The following is a 15,433-nucleotide window of genomic DNA, read 5'->3' as shown; positions in this document are numbered from 1 at the left end:
GTACCCCCAGTGCCATTATCATTATCCTGTACCCCCAGTGTCATTCTCATTATCCTGTACCCCCAGTGCCATTATCCTGTACCCAGAGTGTCAGTGTCATTATCCTGTATCCCCAGGGTCAGAGTCATTATTCTGTACCCCGAGTGTCATTATCTCTGGTTACGTGGATCACCCCTATCTTCTCTGTATCTCCCCTTCTCGCCCACCAGTTGCTTTCCTTTGTGCTGTGGTGTATGTGGGGTTAATATATGCTCTCCCACCAGTGGAGGGGGCTTATTCCATTGCCCATCAGTAAGTGCAGCAGCCAATCACAGCTCCCAGGCAGGAGTATAGGTGGTCCAGGCAGGCGGAGGGAGTCAGCATTCACTGCCTCTCACAAATTAATTGCAGATGCTCAGCCCAGAGGTTGCTATAGTTACCAGTTACTAGTAGCAACCAAAAACACCAGCAGCATCCCCCCCCTCCTTTCGCGACCACCCACCAAATGCAGGAGGGAGCTAAGCAGGCAGCGGGTGAGCAGCTGCTGGGGGGACACGGTCAGATCTTGATGTGAAGACCCCGGAGATCTGCAAATAATCCCTAATCAGGAGGCGATTAAAGCGGCAGAGCACGGGAATGGGAACAGTGAAGTTCTTCATCAACAGGTAAGGAGGCACCGAGTCTGTGCTGCGGCGGGCATGGAGCCGGGTCCTGCCCATCGTCTGCCATCTGTATGCAGCAGCGGTGTACACCGCACCTGTCATGTAACATAGGGCGTGTGCCCGGGGTCCGCATAAATCGCACATAGAGAGGGCAGGCGGCTGGGGGTCCGCATATATTGTACACAGAGAGGGCAGGCGGCTGGGGGTCCGCATATATCGCATAGAGTGGGCGGGCGGCCAGCGGTCCGCATATATCGCACGGGGCAAGTAGGTGACCAGGGGTCCACATATATCGCACACAGAGAGGGCAGGCGGCTGGGGGTCCGCATAGATTGCATAGAGTGGGCGGGTGGCCGGCCGGCCAGCAGTCCACATATATCGCACACAGAGAGGACAAGCGGCCAGGGGTCCGCATATACTTCACAGGGCAGATAGATTGCCGGGGGTTCGCATATATCGTACACAGAGAGGGCAGACGGCTGATAGTTCTCTTATGTCGCACAGCGAGAGGGTGGATGGTCAGAGGTCCTCATATATCGTACACAGGGTAGGCAGGTGCCAGGGGGTCTGCATATATCATACAGAGAGAGAGAGCAGGTGGCCAGGGGTCCACATATATTGCACAAAGAGAGAGGGCAGGCTGCCGGGGGTCCGCATATATCGCACACACGGTAGGCAAGTTTCCAGGAGTCTGCATGTATTGAACACAGAGGGGGCATGAGGCTGGGGGTCTGCAAATATCATACAGAGAGGGCAGCCAGGGTCCGCATATATCACATAGGGAGGGAGGGCAGGCGAGCGGCTGGGGGTCCGCATATATCACACGAAGAGGGCAGCCAGGGTCTGCATATATCACATAGGGAGGGAGGGGCTTCGAGCGGCTGGGGGTCTGCATATATCACATAGGGAGGGAGGCTAGGGGTCCGCATATATCGCACACAAAGCAATCGGGTAGGCAGCCATGGGTCCGCATACATCACACAGAGTGGGCGGGTGGGAAACAAGGGGTACGCATATATCACACAGAGAGGGCAGGCGGCCAGGGGTCCGCATATATCGCCCACAGAAAGGGCAGCCAGGGGTCCGCATATATCACATAGCAAGGGTGGGCAGACAGGGGTCCACATATATCGCATACAGACCGAGAGTCCACATATATTGCCCAAAGAGAGGGCAGCCAGGGGTCCGTATATATCACACACAGAGGGCGAGCAGCCCGCACAAAACGCACAGAGCGGTGGCCTCTTGGGGGTCAACATATATCATACAAAGAGCGGGTGGGCATCTGCATATATTATACACAGAGGTCGGGCAGCTGGGGGTCCGCATATATCACACACAGAGGGGTCAGGCGGCTGGGTGTCCACATATACCATACACACAGAGCGGGCGAGCGGCTGGGTGTCTACAAATATTACACACAGAGCGGGCGGGCAGCTTGGGGTCCGCATATACCATACACAGAGTGCAGGTGTGCAGCCGGGGTGTGCAGATATTACACACAGAGCGGGCGGGTGGCTGGGGTCCGCATATACCATACACAGAGTGCGGGTGTGCAGTCGCGGTCTGCAGATATTACACACAGAGCGGGCAGGTGGCTGGGAGTCTGTATATACTACACACAGATCGGGCAAGCGGCTGGGGGTCTACAGATATTACACACAGAGCGGGCAGGCAGCTTATGGTCTGCATATACCATACACAGAGTGCGGGTGTGCTGCCCGGGTCTGCAGATATTACACACATAGCGGGCTGGTGGTCTACATATATTACACACAGAGTGGGTGTGCGGCCGGGGGTCCGCATACATCGCACACAGAGCGGGCGGGACAAAATATATCATACAGAGAGGGCAGGTGTTTGGGGGTCCGCATTTATTATAATATAAGTTCTGCCACATTTTAACTCTTTCACCGACAGGTCAATACTTCACGTTTTTAACAATAATTTGTGGTGTAAATCGATGGTGGCCGGCTATCATCAAGTCACCCTTAGTATTTCAGAAATCAATGACTTAATAATATTAGTTAGAGCATAAACATATGCAGATAGAAAGCTGGAGCTCTAGCGCCCCCATCAGAGGTATCAATCCTTAAAAGGTCAAAACTGGCCCTTCAAAAACCGTTAAACAAGATTTAGCATAAAAAAAACAAACCTGAAACTCCAGTAGCAGTACTAGATTCTTCAAGATATCCGACGCTCATCACCACAAACCATGAAATCTGATTTAGTTGGATGAGATGCCTCTGATAGGGATAAGATTTCTCCTTTAGGAGAGCGACAAGTTGGCCAGAAGGATGGGGACTGGTTCCTTTAACATTGACCCTTGCTGCGGCCTTCTGGTCTGGAGGGATGGGGAACTTGTTCCTAAGCCTTCTGTTTTGGAGGGTCTAGTTCCTTTAACCCTGACCCTTCTGTTTCAGAGGAACTGGTTCCTTTAACGATGAACCTTCTGTTTCGGAAGGGCTGGTTCCTTTAACCCTGACCCTTCTGTTTCAGAAGGACTGGTCTTATACCCCTGACCCTTCTGTTTTGGATGGTCTAGTTCCTTTAACCCTGATTCTTCTGGTCTGGAGGGATGGGGAACTTGTTCCTAAGCCTTCTGTTTTGGAGGGTCTAGTTCCTTTAACCCTGACCCTTCTGTTTCGCAGGGACTGTTTCCTTTAACCCTGACCCTTCTGTTTCAGAGGAACTGGTTCCTTTAACGATGAACCTTCTGTTTCGAAAGGGCTGGTTCCTTTAACCCTGACCCCTCTGTTTCGGAAGGACTGGTCTTTTACCCCTGACCCTTCTGTTTTGGATGGTCAAATTCCTTTAACCCTGATTCTTCTGGTTTGGAGGGACTGGTTTCTTTAATCCTGACCCTTCTGTTTCAAGGGGTCTAGTTACTTTATCCCTGACCCTTCTGTTTCAGAGGGATAGGTCCCTTTAACCCAGATCTTTCTGTTTCAGGGGGTCCAGTTCCTTTAACCCTGACCCTTCTGTTTCAGAGTGACTGATTCCTTTAAACATGACCCTCCTGTTTTGAAGGGGCTGGTTCCTTTAACCCTGACTCTTCTGTTTCAGAAAATCTAGTTCCTTTAACACCGACCCCTCTGGTTTGAAGAGACAGGTTCATTTAAACCTGACACTTCTGGTCCGGAGGGATGGAGTAATGACTTATTGGGGGCCCTTCTCCTTTTGGAGCGGGCTGCAATGAACGATGTCTTAGTGCAATTTTCTATCTACTGGGCTTAAAGGGACACATACCTTTGAACAAATCGGTTTTAGTAAATGGAACACGACTAAGATATAAGAGACATATCTGCGCCAAATTTATGAAGTGGTGTGAACCTCTTAACGAATTCAGAGCTTGCCCTACACCAGTTTGCATGAATCAGCCCCATAAAGTAGGTAAACATTCCCCTACTCTTAGGAGTATGCCCCTTACATCAGATATAAAACCTGCATCATTAGTTACAAAATCCCCAGCTTTGTCACTGAAAAGGAGAACTTTTTAAGGGGTTGTTTAGGATTATAAAAACATGGCTGCATTCTTCTTCTTGCAACAGCGCCACCCCTTTTTCACTGATTGTGTGTGGCACTTAATTAGAGCGGAAATGCAATAGCAAAAACAATCCATGGTCAAGAATGGCACTGTTTCGGGAATAAATTAGTCATGTCTCTAAACGAAAACAATTGCTTATATATTTAATTTTTTTTAATTAGTTGACAGGCACAGCAGCAACTTGTCCGCTCTGTGTCTCCAACCGTATGGCAGCACTTTACCTCGGTATTTAGAATTGGGATCCACACCTACTTCTGCTCCGTATCTTCAGAAAACAAAGTCAGAAGGATCATCGCCAATGGGGTGCTGCGGGTTAAAAAAATCACGGGGCAGAACAGAAACAGATGTCATTGACAAAAAGGAAATTTTACTTTGTAAAACATTAAGTTATGGCAGTGAAACAGGAAAACTGTGCAGAATATTGACTCACGCCGATGGTGTCTCTTAAGGTACCGTCACACTAAGCAACTTACCAGCGATCCCAACAACGATAGGGATCGCTGGTAAGTTGCTAGGAGGTTGCTGGTGAGATGTCACACTGCGACGCTCCAGCGATCCCACCAGCAACCTGACCTGGCAGGGATCGCTGGAGCGTCGCTACACAAGTTGCTGGTGAGCTCACCAGCAACCAGTGACAAGCCCCCAGCGCAGCGTGGAAGATGCTGCGCTTGGTAACTAAGGTAAATATCGGGTAACCAACCCGATATTTACCTTGGTTACCACCGCACGGAGCTACACGTGCAGAGAGCAGGGAGCAGCGCACACTGAGCGCTGGCTCCCTGCTCTCCTAGTTACAGCACACATCGGGTTAATTACCCGATGTATGCTGCAGCTAAATGTGCACAGAGCAGGGAGCAGCGCACAAAGCTTAGCGCTGGCTCCCTGCTCTCCTAGTTACAGCACACATCGGGTTAATTAACCCGATGTGTGCTGCAGCTAAATGTGCAGGGAGCAGCGCACAATGCTTAGCGCTGGCTCCTTGCTCTCCTAGTTACAGCACACATCGGGTTAATTAACCCGATGTGTGCTGCAGCTAAATGTGCACAGAGCAGGGAGCAGCGCACACTGCTTAGCGCTGGCTCCTTGCTCTCCTAGTTACAGCACACATCAGGTTAATTAACCCGATGTGTGCTGCAGCTACATGTGCACAGAGCAGGAGCCGGCACTGACAGTGAGAGTGGAGGAGGCTGGTATCGAAGGTAAATATCGGGTAACCAAGGACAGGGCTTCTTGGTTACCCGATGTTTACATTGGTTACCAGCCTCAGCAGAAGCCGGCTCCTGGTGCCTGCACATTTAGTTGTTGCTGTCTTGCTGTCACACACAGCGATCTGTGCTTCACAGCAGGACAGCAACAACTAAAAAATGGCCCAGGACATTCAGCAACAACCAATGACCTCACAGCAGGGGCCAGGTTGTTGCTGGATGTCACACACAGCAACATCGCTAGCAACGTCACAAAAGTTGTTCGTTAGCAGCGATGTTGCTAGCGATGTTGCTTAGTGTGACGGGGCCTTTACAGAAGCCACATAATCCTGCTGTGACTGACATGAGCTGTGCAGAACATTGACTCAAGCTGATGGTGTCTCTAACAGAGGCCACATCATCCTGCTGTGACTGAGGTGACCTTTGCAGAATATTGACTCAAGCTGATGGTGTCTCTGACAGAGGCCACATCATCCTGCTGTGACTGACATGAGCTGTGCAGAATATTGACTCAAGCTGATGGTGTCTCTGACAGAGGCCACGTCATCCTGCTGTGACCGAGATGAGCATTGTAACAGATATTCCATTCCTCCATGCTGACATGCTTGTCAGTGGCAAAGACGACCAAATAGCGACCTGCATTTTCTACAAATACTGCCAATTGCGCTGTTGCTAGCGGCTGCAATATTTTTGGCCATAGTATACGTATGAATACTGCTACCTGTGTTCACTAAGAGAAAATGTCACCAAAACAAGCCCCATCACATTAGGACTTACTAGTCTAGTCATATGAAATCCATTTTCTTTACAGACAATGATCCAGCAGAGATAATTAGAAAATGAGAGCTTCAAAAATTAAAATCTGTGGCAACATCGATTGTAGCTCTGTGCATGAAGAAATTTTGCAGACCCTGAACCAGCAGGATATCTGTTGAGATACGAGTCGCTGGTGAAAAATTGACTTGTGCAGCTATTGTTTTTGTACAATAATGTATGATAATTTGTATCACACATCCAGGCTAGAACTTGGCAGCTGCTGGCATCAGACGTGGGTACTGTTATGTTCACATAAGCAGATAATTAATATGTATTTACTGCCGGAAAAGCCAAAGTAGTATAATCACAGGCTGCTGCATGCACTCATATTTGTTGCGCTGAAGAACACCCTACATTATCGGTCAAAGATCGTGTTCCCGGAGACAGTTTCATATTCATCCAAATTATACACCCGTCCAATGCAAATCAGTCTCCTCTACTATAACACATTAACAAGATTGGAAATTGCTATAAGAAGATTCCAGAGAATACAAGAGCCTACACAACACAGTTTTTCTGTGTAAAACTAATATACAATGTCTGTTGGAAAGTCTGTTCTTCCCAAAAGCAAATCATGGTTTTGTAGACACTGAACCAACAAGGACTAAAGGAAGATGAAAGCTTCAGAAAGAAACTGTTCCTCCATGTAATATACATTCCCCCCCCGCCCTTCTCTATAATATCCCCCGCCCTTCTCTATAATATCCCCCGCACTGGCTCTCTATCATAACACTTATCAATACATCTCCATAATATCACCCTACATTTCCCATCTTCATAATATCCTCCCACATTTCCTTTCTCCATAATATACCCCCACATATCCCCTCTCCATAATAACCCCTCATACTTGTCAGCTCTATAACATCTCCCACACTGGCCCTCTATGTAATATTCCTCACACTGCCTCTCTACATAATGTCTCTCCTATACTGCCCCTCTCCATAATATCCTCCCACATTCGTCGTCTACGTAATATACCAACACACTTCTCTCAATAATATCCTCCCTACACTGCCCCTCTCTATAATACCACCCTACAGTTCACCTCTCCATAATATGCCCCACATTTCCGTTCTCCATAATGTATTCTGCACATTTCCTATCTCCATAATATCTCCCCACACTGCACCTCTTCAATAATATCCTCCCACACTGCTGTCCTTCATATCCCCCACACTTCCCCCTCCATATCATCCCACACTTCCCCTCTCCATAATATACCCCCAACCCCCAAAGTACCCCTTCTTCATAAATTCCTCCTGCTTATCCTCACCATAATATTCTCCCACAATGCACCACTGCATATCCTCCCCACACTGCCCCTCTCAATAATAGCATCTCACATTGCCCCTCTACATATCACCCTACACTCCCCGTCTTAATATCTCACCCACACTGCCCCTCTCCATAATGCCACTCTCCATTTCCCCTCTCCAACATATTCCCCCACACTTCCCCACTCTGTAATGTTCCCCTACATGTGCCCTCTAAATAATATCCCCCACTCTTCCCCTCTCCATAATATGCTGCCACACTACCCATCTCCATAATAACCCCCCACACTGGCCTTTTTCATTATATGCGCCCCACACTACCCCTCTCCATATCCTCCCACACTCCATCTCTCTTTAATATCCCCGCACACTTCTCTCTATAATATTCCCATGCTGTCCCTCTTCATAATATAACCCCACATTTCCCTTCTCCATAATATCCCCCACGTTGTCCCTCTTCATAATATCCCAGCACACTACCCCTCTCCATAATATTCTCCCACACTGTTCCTCTCCATAATATAACACCACACTTACCCTCTCTGTAATATTCTCAACACTGACCCTTTCCATAATATACCCCCACAGTTACCCTTTCCATAATATCTCCTCACATTTTCTCGGTCTATAATATCCCCCCATACTGCCCCTTCCTTAATATCTCCCCACACTTGCCCTATCCTTAATATTGGAATGCAGTAGCAAAACGTTGACAGTTGCTCTGTGACTGGAGAATAAGACATGATGTAGTTCATGGTTGTCAAAGTGAATATTTGTACATGCAGATACTGAACAACCAGGGTATGAAGGAAAATAATGATTGCTGGGTTGTGACTTGTCTATAATACAAAGTAGTTAACAGTCATAAAAGTGAATATTTGTATGTGCAGACACTGAACAAGCAGGGCGTGAAGGAAAACAACGTGAAGGAACAAAGAATACAGTTGCAAAATCTTGACTGCTCAAGTGTAAGACACGGTGTAGCCCATATAGCTCAGGGTTGCAAAGGCCAAATAAAATCTATTTGTCCTGGCACACACACATTATATATATATATATACACACACATACATACACATACACACACACACACACACACACACACACACACACACGCACACCGGTACATATATATATATATATATATATATATATATATATATATATATATATATCTTATATACACATACACGTGGCAGCGTTTTCACTTCCCAGAAGCTGATCCAAACATTCAGCTCATTACAGGGTATATGGAAGCTGCTTTGCTTTCCTGCTCTGTAGACAAGGCCACACTTTTCGAGCTTAGAAAGAAAATCGGCACCATTTGTCTTTGTTTAAGTAAATGCCAATGGTGAGTGTAGTGGGCCGAGACGCCTGCAGCCTCCCTGGCACTTCAGAGAGGCGAGCTCTAAAATCTTTGCATAAGTTAATAGAAGGGACTGATCCAGAAGAAGATTTGATTAAATACCACTATAAAGTACATAACACCAGTGTATAGCTGTTATCACTAGTATGTACAGTAAATAATACTACCAAATACAATATATAACAAGTGTCAAACTATATAACTAAAGGTCCAGTCACACTAAGCAACTTACCAGTGATCCCAACAACGATAGGGATCGCTGGTAAGTTGCTAGGAGGTTGCTGGTGAGATGTCACACTGCGACGCTCCAGCGATCCCACCAGCAACCTGACCTGGCAGGGATCGCTGGAGCGTCGCTACACGAGTTGCTGGTGAGCTCACCAGCAACCAGTGATCAGCCCCCAGCGCCGCGTGGAAGATGCTGCGCTTGGTAACTAAGGTAAATATCGGGTAACCAACCCGATATTTACCTTGGTTACCAGCGTACAGAGCTACACGTGCAGAGAGCAGGGAGCAGCGCACACTGAGCGCTGGCTCCCTGCTCTCCTACTTACAGCACACATCGGGTTAATTACCCGATGTGTGCTGCAGCTACATGTGCAGAGAGCAGGGAGCAGCGCACAAAGCTTAGCGCTGGCTCCCTGCTCTCCTAGTTACAGCACACATCGGGTTAATTACCCGATGTGTCCTGCAGCTAAATGTGCACAGAGCAGGGAGCAGCGCACAATGCTTAGCGCTGGCTCCTTGCTCTCTTAGCTACAGCACACATCGGGTTAATTAACCCGATGTGTACTGCAGCTACATGTGCACAGAGCAGGAGCCGGCACTGACAGTGAGAGCGGCGGAGGCTGGTAACAAAGCTAAATATCGGGTAACCAAGGACAGGGCTTCTTGGTTACCCGATGTTTACATTGGTTACCAGCCTCAGCAGAAGCCGGCTCCTGGTGCCTGCACATTTAGTTGTTGCTGTCTCGCTGTCACACACAGCGATCTGTGCTTCACAGCGGGACAGCAACAACTAAAAAATGGCCCAGGACATTCAGCAACAACCAACGACCTCACAGCAGGGGCCAGGTTGTTGCTGGATGTCACACACAGCAACATCGCTAGCAACGTCACAAAAGTTGTTCGTTAGCAGCGATGTTGCTAGCGATGTTGCTTAGTGTGACGGGGCCTTAATGCAAATACATAATTACAACTACAATAACGCACATAAATAACACAGCCATACATATCATAGCCCCAGTACGTAAATAATAATACCACATACTGAATGTAAGTAACACAGCCATACAATTCTTATCACCAATAGCTAAATACATACTACCAAATACAGGAGATAAATAACACTATCATACAGTTCATATCACCAGTACGTAATATAATGTATATAAATAACACTGTCATAACACTCATATCACCAGTACGTAAATACTACCAAATAATGCATATAAATAAGACTGTCATACACTTCATATAACCAGTACATAAATACTACCAAATACTGTAGATAAAATAATAATGTCATACAGTTCGTATCACAAGTGAATACTATCACAACACAGTAAACAAACACCATTAATATATTTACAAGTACATAAATACTTCCGCAATAGAGTAAATTGTACTTAAACACCTCAATACAAATCATATATATACTGTGTATCTATATATTTATTATATATATATATCAGAACATATATAATACTGCCATAATAGGGTGCATAAATAACAGTGCTAGACTGTTCATAGTTTCATCAACCAATACGTTATTAATGCTGCCATATCCGCTATGTGGATGATAAATTGTTAATTATATTCAATAAAATGTTTCTACAGAAACATTAAAATTCTAAATTTTTCATCGTACGTCCATCGTACACATCCCGGCACTACCGCCCCCATCATCACCGCACACACCCATTCGCTACCGCCCTCATCATCACCGCACACACCAAGGCACTACCACCCCCATCATCACCGCACACACCGGCACTACCTCAGTGACGTCCCCGCTGACAGCGCGATTCACTTCAGTTTCTGCGTGGAGCTCACAGGAGCGGCGGTGTTCTACTGCCGCTCCTGTCAGCTTTCGATGTAGCAGAGCTGAAAGCGTTGTGGGACCTCGTGTGGATTACGCAGGACCTGGAGGGGTATTTGGGGGTTAATAAAATGGGGAAAGAGGGTGTTTTTTTGTCTTTTATTTCAAATAAAGGATTTTTCGTTGTTTGTATTTATTTACTTTCACTACAGATTAATCATAAACGCCTGCCATGATTAACCTAGGACTTAGTGGCTGCTATAGGCTGCTGCCATTAACTCCTTATTACCCTAATTGCCACCACACCAGGGCAATTCGGGATGAGCCGGGTAGAGTCCCGGGACTGTCGCATCTATGGATGCGGCAATTCCGGGCGGCTGCTGGCTGATATTTTTAGGCTGTGGAGCTCCCCATCCTAAGAATACCAGCCTTCAGTCGTGTGGCTTTATCTTGGCTGGTATCAAAATTGGGGACGACCGCACGCCGTTTTCTTTTAATTATTTATTTATTGTACTGCACGATATAGACCCGCCCACTGGTAGCTGTGATTGGTTGCAGTGAGACAGCTGTCACTCAGCGTGGAGGCGTGTCTGACTGCAACCAATCATAGGCGCCGGTGGGCGGGAGAATACGAGATGGAATAATGAGAGGCCGGCATTTTCAAAAGAGGAAAAGCTGACGGAGCTTTGTGACAGCCGTGCAGCGCCACGCCGGTGATCGGTGAGTATGAGAGAGGGGGTGAGAGGGAGAGACCGACCGACAGAGAGAGATAGAGACCGAGAGAGAGAGAGAGACCGACCAATAGACCCACCGACAGAGAGAGAGACAGAGAGACCGACAGACAGACAGAGAGGGATAGAGAGACCGACTGATTGCAAAAATGCTACAAAACAACGATTTGTTTTTTTTAATTTTTTTTACTGTTTTACCGGCGGCAGGCTATTGCTCACAGAAGCCTACCGATCAGCTGATCGCTCTCAAAAGCCAGCCGATCAGCTGATTGTTCACAAAAACCGGACGCCGGGCGATCAGCTGCTCGTTCTCAAAAAACGGCCGCCGGGTGATCAGCTGATCGTTCGGCCGCCAAGAGAGAGAGAGAGAAACATTGTTTTCAATTATTAAACATAAGAGCTGAGCATGTGTCGCGGGCGGGGAGGAGGGTGCCGGCACCTCTCTCACCCCTCTGCTCGGGTCCGGCTGCTGCTGCTCAGTGGTGGCTCGAGCGGTGGGCCGGATCCCGGGGGTTCTCGAGCGGCGCTCCTCGCTCGTGAGTGAAAGGGGATTGGGTTTTGGGATATAGTCTGTTGTCCGTGACGCCACCACGGTTGTGGTGATTTGTAGCACCACCGCTGCTCAATATGGGGATCCCGGGAGTGGTGATGCGGAGCAGCCAGTTGTTGTGTTGCCCCTCCGTGGGTAGGGGTTGGTGATCCCGGGGCCCAGTGATGAGGTGGGTAGATGCAGGGCTGGTGGGTGCAGGGACGCGGGGGCAGCGCTGTGCCTTGCGGCACTGTGGTACTCACTCAGCCTGAGACGTTGACACAGTTTTTCGGTAAACCACACGGCTGGAAAGACGGTTCCCACGGACGGCTGCACTTGCTTTCCCAGTAGGTAACGGTGATGTCCCTTTGACCTGCACCTAGTGTTTCTATGTTGGTAGCGATGGGTTCCCACCGGTAACCCGCTCCCCGGCTTGGATATGGGCCGGAGGAGCCCTACTTTGCCCGCAGACGCTGGCTCCGAGGAACTGGTGCCCTGGCGGAGGCGGTGTTCCCCCTTAATGGTTGGACTTTTGTCTTCAGTCGGGACTTGGTTGTTTGGAGACAGACGTCCCCTTCACTGACGGATTTGGCAAATTATGGCGACTCCTAGCCTTGCCGTGGTCCGAGAGGCCCCTGCCCTGGTGCTGACTGTCCTTCGTATACTGCTCCAGACCGCCGGGCCACTACCCGTCCGCGGTACTTCCAGCAACCTCCGAGCAGTCCCCCTCCAGACGATCACCGCTGTTGCTGACCTTGCTGACACTGTCCTGCACTTAGCTGGACCAACTTCAGGCCTTTCTGCTCTCACTTTTACTCTTTTCTTCTTTTGCTCCACTACTACTTCACTTTCACTTAGCTCCTCTACCACTTCCTTCTACTTCACTCCCCTGAACTAACTAACTGCTTGGTTCCTCCCACCTCCAGGGCTGTGTACTCCTCGGTGGGCGGAGCCAACCGCTTGGCCCACCCCCTGGTGTGAACATCAGCCCCTGGAGGAAGGCAACAAGGATTTTAGTAGCCTTGGTGTTCCTAACTGGGATGTAGGGTGTGGTGGTGTGATGACCTGTGACCCCTGGCTTGCCCAGGGCATCACATTCCCCCTTAGCAAAATGCAGACCGTCCGCGGGCTGCCCGTCCAACACCGGTTTTATTTTCTGTAAAGTATAAAAAGTAAACATAACGGGAGGCACATTTCTTAAACGTTACTAAACGGTTTTACGGGTACGGTTTCCGCTCTCTCCCACCCAAGCAACCTGGCCCTGATGCTGCCCCTAAAGCCCAGGCAGCACCCCTTTACCCAAGTCCAGCACAAGTCACCCGAGCAGGATCTGTCCTTCCCCTCCAGAGGGTAGCCACCGGTTCCTGTGGTGGCTGGGCCCCAGCTTGCTCTGCTGAGGGCCCTCCCTCCAACCTGCCTCTCCGGAGGCGGCAACTGTGGAAACGGTAACGGTAAAACAACTTATTTACAAGCCACTAACGTTTGTGGTTGCCCTGCAAGTTCACGGGCTTGTCCATGGATAGTTCCCATGCTAACTTTTTAAACGGTCCCCACGGGGACAACGGTGCCGGCTCCGGCCGGTTCAATCACTGTTAGACAATCAGATTATTTTTCGGTTTCATTTCACTTATCATTTTCAACTTTTTAAAACTTTTTCAAACATACACACTCTGACTTACTGATCCCCTCTTTAAAGGACGGTCTCCCTGTACCTAAGTGGGGGTCTACCTAGGTTGGAACGGGTGGACCTCCGGGGTCCGGTGTCAGTAGGACTGGCCAGTGGGGTAGAAGGAACAACCGGTTCCTCCTCCCTGCTATCATGTGGGGTAGGCGGAGGCATAGGGGAGCTGGGCACAGGTTCATCCCTGGGCACTGGCACTGGTTCTGGTTCACGGTTGACCGCTTCCACCACTTCTTCATCCACAGGTTGTGGGAACAGTATCACTGGAAGAATCACCGCGCCGTTCTGTGTAGGCCAGTTTGCTGGGAAGTCACCCATCACAGTGTGGATCACCTCTTCTGCCTTCTCCACTGGTGGCGGAACTGGTACGTCAGCCATCGCCCTCAATGCTGGTGGGCACCTTTTCAAATGGTCCCGGGAAACCGTGGCCAAAGTGCCTCCTTGGTCATGACTAATTTGGTAGGCCTTCCCATTCGGTGGGCTATATGACGTACGGGTTCCGTTCCCATTGGTCATCCAGCTTGTGGGTTTTCCTCTTCCGTTTCAGGACGACATCCCCGGGCTGGAAAGGGCCAGCAGACGCCTTTTGATTAAAGCGCTGCTCCTGCAGTTCCCGACTCCGACTCAAGTTCTTCTCGACATATTCTTGAATCTGCCGGTATTGTGCTCTCCGCCGAGTTTCCCATTCAGCTGTGGAAGGGAGTGCTTCTGGGGCTTCCAACCCCATTTCCAGGTCCACCGGCAGGCGGCCGGGGCAAGCCCTCATCAGATATGCTGGGGTGCACTTTGTTGAGCTGGACGGGATATTGTTGTACATATCGACCAAGTCGGGTAGCTTTTCCGGCCACAGGTTCCGCTCTTTCAGCGGTAACGTCTTGAGGAGTCCCAGGACCAAGTGGTTCATCTTCTCACACATGCCGTTGGTCTGGGCATGGTAAGGGGTGGTCCGGATCTTCTTACAGCCATACAACTGGCAGAACTCGTGGAACACCTCCGCTTCAAAAGCCGGGCCTTGGTCAGTAAGCACCTTTTCTGGATATCCATGTGGTCGGCAGAAATAAGCCTGGAACGCTCGAGCGGCAGTTCGACCAGTTAGGTCCTTGACGGGAACAACCACCATGAATCTTGAATAGTGGTCAACGATGGTCAACGCGTAGGCGTACCCACTTCGGCTGGGGGTGAGCTTGACATGGTCTAGGGCAACCAGTTCCAGCGGCTGATGTGTGATGATTGGGTGCAGGGGCGCCCTCTGGCTGGTCTCGTCCTTCCTCCTCAGCGTGCAAGGGCCACACTCCCGGCACCAGGCTTCTACCGACTCCCGCATCCCACTCCAGTAGAACCGCTCTCTCAACAACATCTCCAGCTTTTTCAACCCGAAGTGCCCGGCACCATCATGGTATGCCCGCAAAACAGTAGCTACATCAGCTTGGGGAATAACCAACTGGCAGATTTTCTCATGAGTCTTCGGGTTGATCAGCTCACGGTACAGCTTCCCTTGATGTAGATACAGCCGTTTCCGTTCTTTCCACAAGCGCTGGGCTTCAGCCGGGGCGGCAGGGTCTATCCCAACAGCACCTTGTTCCACCAGGGTCTTGACGA

The 15,433-nt window shown here is 49.2% G+C and overlaps 1 protein-coding gene across 1 annotated transcript in view; it reads left to right on the top strand.

Annotated features, from left to right (window-relative positions):
• The first annotated feature begins 379 nt into the window (after positions 1-379).
• The window catches only part of LOC142257519 (cortexin-3-like), a 30,425-nt gene continuing 15,371 nt past the window's right edge, over positions 380-15,433 (top strand). The window contains exon 1 of the mRNA XM_075329662.1: positions 380-644. The gene's annotated coding sequence lies outside the window, so the exon portion shown is untranslated. The remainder of the gene's footprint in view (positions 645-15,433) is intronic.

The sequence above is a fragment of the Anomaloglossus baeobatrachus genome, chromosome 12 (genome assembly GCF_048569485.1).
Source record: "Anomaloglossus baeobatrachus isolate aAnoBae1 chromosome 12, aAnoBae1.hap1, whole genome shotgun sequence".
NCBI classification, from domain to species: Eukaryota; Metazoa; Chordata; class Amphibia; order Anura; family Aromobatidae; genus Anomaloglossus; species Anomaloglossus baeobatrachus.
This window is presented reverse-complemented; position numbering and strand designations above follow the sequence as displayed.